The sequence below is a fragment of the Hibiscus syriacus genome, unplaced genomic scaffold, assembly GCF_006381635.1.
Source record: "Hibiscus syriacus cultivar Baekdansim isolate YM2019G1 unplaced genomic scaffold, ASM638163v2 tig00110503_pilon, whole genome shotgun sequence".
In the NCBI taxonomy this organism is placed as follows: domain Eukaryota; kingdom Viridiplantae; phylum Streptophyta; class Magnoliopsida; order Malvales; family Malvaceae; genus Hibiscus; species Hibiscus syriacus.
Genome location: NW_024062764.1, coordinates 5,902,577 through 5,905,621, shown reverse-complemented (window position 1 = coordinate 5,905,621; position 3,045 = coordinate 5,902,577). Strand labels below are relative to the sequence as shown.

Below are 3,045 nucleotides of genomic sequence, written 5' to 3'. Positions count from 1 at the left end.
CAGGCACTGTTGCTGTTAGCCCCAATCCTCCTCCAAGTAAGTCTCTCAAAGCACTTTCTTTCTTCTATTTTTGGGGTTTCCCTAACATTTTCATGTGTAATTTGCAGATGTTGCTTCAACTTGCAGCTTTCCCTCAAGGTATGCTTTCATGGAAGTTTTTCCCTCATGAACTATTCTCTCTGGTGTTTTCATACTTTCAATCTTTCTTTTGGGAAAAGCATCTTTGTTTATGAAAATGAGCTGCCATGATGTTGAAATTTCTAAAGTTATTTGTCTTTTTTGACATTACTTTTTGGTTTTGCAGTAGCACAGGGGCAAACACAGGCACCACACCAACCGGGACAACCAACACCGGGTCAACCACCACTGGCTCAACCACAGGATTCCAACCACCGTGTTTGGTGGTGCGGGGATAACACTGGGTCCTACGGGGACCACAGGCATCAATGATCCAGGCAGTGCTGTGGGTCTATTCACTAACAACTTGTTTTGCACTTTTGTTGCTACGATAACCCTCTGGATTTTAGGGTCATCTTGGCTTTGAATTGAAGAAAAAAGGAGGGGTTAAAAAGGGATTTTTGATGGGATTCTGGTGTAATATTAACCATTGGTGTGTGCTTAATGATGGGAACATCTATTAGTGACAATGACAAATCCCCCACCACCGCCATCTTCTTCATCTTCATCTTCTGTATATCTAGAGAGATTACACTTTATATTTAATGGAAATTTGTTTAATAAATTATATAAATGCACTTTGTTTATTTCAAGCTTTAACAAGTAAATGTACGTTGCATGGCTTTAAATTATACATAACACCAAAAGTAAATGATCGTTTAATTAACCTAAATTGTGTAATTAATGGTTATATTAATTAGCCAATTAAATATAATGATTACAAATTTTTTAACACCCCTATATATATATCCCAACATCCAAACACTTCATCGTTCAATCAATTTCATTTAAAATTTCAAAAAAATTGGTAAAATTAGTAATTTTGTATTTAATTTATTATTAATATAATTAATATATCATATTTTATTCGTTATGATCACTTGATTGTTAAGTATCTAATGCCATTATTAAAATGTTGTGCTTTAAGCCTTTTTGTTTTTTAAATTTTAATATTCTTCTTTCTATAATCGATATTATTTTTTAATATTGTTCAAACTCTAAATCATAAACCCTAAATTTTAAATCATAAACCCTAAACTCTAGACCCTAAACTTTAAACTCTAAACCTTAAACCCTATCACATAATTATAAGGAATGAGATGGTTTAGTGAAAGGAAAGAGAGTAACTTGTTTTTCTTTTGCTTTATGAAGAACAAAAATCTAATAAGAAGCTTCAGTCTTTTTGATTTTTGTTCCTCTCCTCTTCACAGTCTTCTCTTTATTTACTACTTTGATTTTCCAACTCTACAATTATTACTTTTTTTTTAAAGTAGAATATAGTAATGCATATATATCTGTTTTGTTTTGTTTTGTTTTATATGGTACAAGTTAGTAGTAAGGATTAGGGATGATCATTTTCTCTCAAATATGATTTGATGCCATTAATTTTGTTAATTAAGATATTAATGTAAGTTTAAATGAGTTTTTTCTTTCTTAATTCGTTATAAAATCGATTACACTCTATTTTGATATATTTTTTAAATTATTAATATTTAAATTGAATCATATTTTTATTATATTATATTATATTATATTTATTGTCAAATAAAAAATTAGTTATGAGGTAAGTACAATATAATATCTTGATATTAAATACTCAAACCCTTGATATTTATGATATTTGAACCCGAAACCTCAAAATATAACAACAATTTAAAAAATTAGTTATTAAAAACATTATCATTAGAAATATACTAAATATTTATAATTAGATAAATAATTTTTTTATTAATTTGTGCAGTAAAAAGAAAAAAATCAACCAAACACGTGTAATCTAACATGTGCTTAATTAAATGAGCTTTTATTTTTCTTTTAGTAATATACAATGTAACAATTGGACTTGGGCCGGTTAATTAAAGAAATTAAAATTCGAGGGTAGTTGTACTATATAATTTTTAATATATTTTTAAAATTTTATAATCATCAATAATTTATTTTTATTATATTTTTAATAATGTAATTTTAAAAAATCTAAAAATATAATATAATATTTTTTCAAGCTGCTCACGAGCTTTTCGAGTCGAATATCGAGTAGCTCGTTTCAGCTCGTTAAGAACTCGAGTCAAGCTCGAGCTCGAGTCGAGTCCATTCGATTCGAGTATTTATCGAGCCTTGATCGAGTCGATCTCGAGTAGCTCGCGATCTGTCTCGTCTCATTTACAGCCCTAGGGAAAACACAAGTGAGTAAAGTGGGTTAATGGGTTTTAAGCTTAAAACCCTAAATTTGTTTTTTAATGGTTTTCAATCAATTTTGAGTGAGGGAATTTTTTTAGGAGGTTGAAATGGACCCTAAAAATTTGGGAGACAATTTATGTAGTTTACCCTTAAAATAAAAAGAGTCAGTATTATACTTTCATTCGTTTTTAGGGGAAAAATCATCATCCTTTTATTTCAGGCCTAATTCCATTTTTGGCATTTAAACATTTCAAAAAAGTTGTTTTAGTCCTTAATTTTCTTTCAATTAAATCAATTGGAAGAAAAATTTGAAAACTTGTTAAAACTGTTTTATTATTTTGTGTGAAAATTAGAAAAAGTTAAAAATATTTAAAATGTAATATATATTTAAATTATTAAAAATTGTTAAATTATAATAACTATAAAAAATGAAGAAATATGAAAACTTGTAAAAAAAATTATATAATTATTAAAAATCTGTTACTTTTTAATCAATTGATTTAATATGATTAAAGATAGAAATTCAAGGGCCAGAAAAAACTTTAAGCTCTGTTCAAAAAATCTGAGGGCCAAAAATATTATTATACCTTTATTTTATATATTATTATTATATACGTAGTTATGTACAATGTTTTATGGTAAGTTTTGCAGTCATGCCCTTGAAGTTCAACAAAATGTTGGAATTTACATGAT

General features: G+C 27.9%; 1 long non-coding RNA gene across 1 annotated transcript; it reads left to right on the top strand.

The window, feature by feature from the left end:
* LOC120129756 lies at positions 1-365 on the top strand. The gene is made up of 3 exons (XR_005516782.1): positions 1-36; positions 108-138; positions 305-365. It is a non-coding gene; the product is annotated as an uncharacterized LOC120129756 (long non-coding RNA).
* Positions 366-3,045: the final 2,680 nt, after the last annotated feature.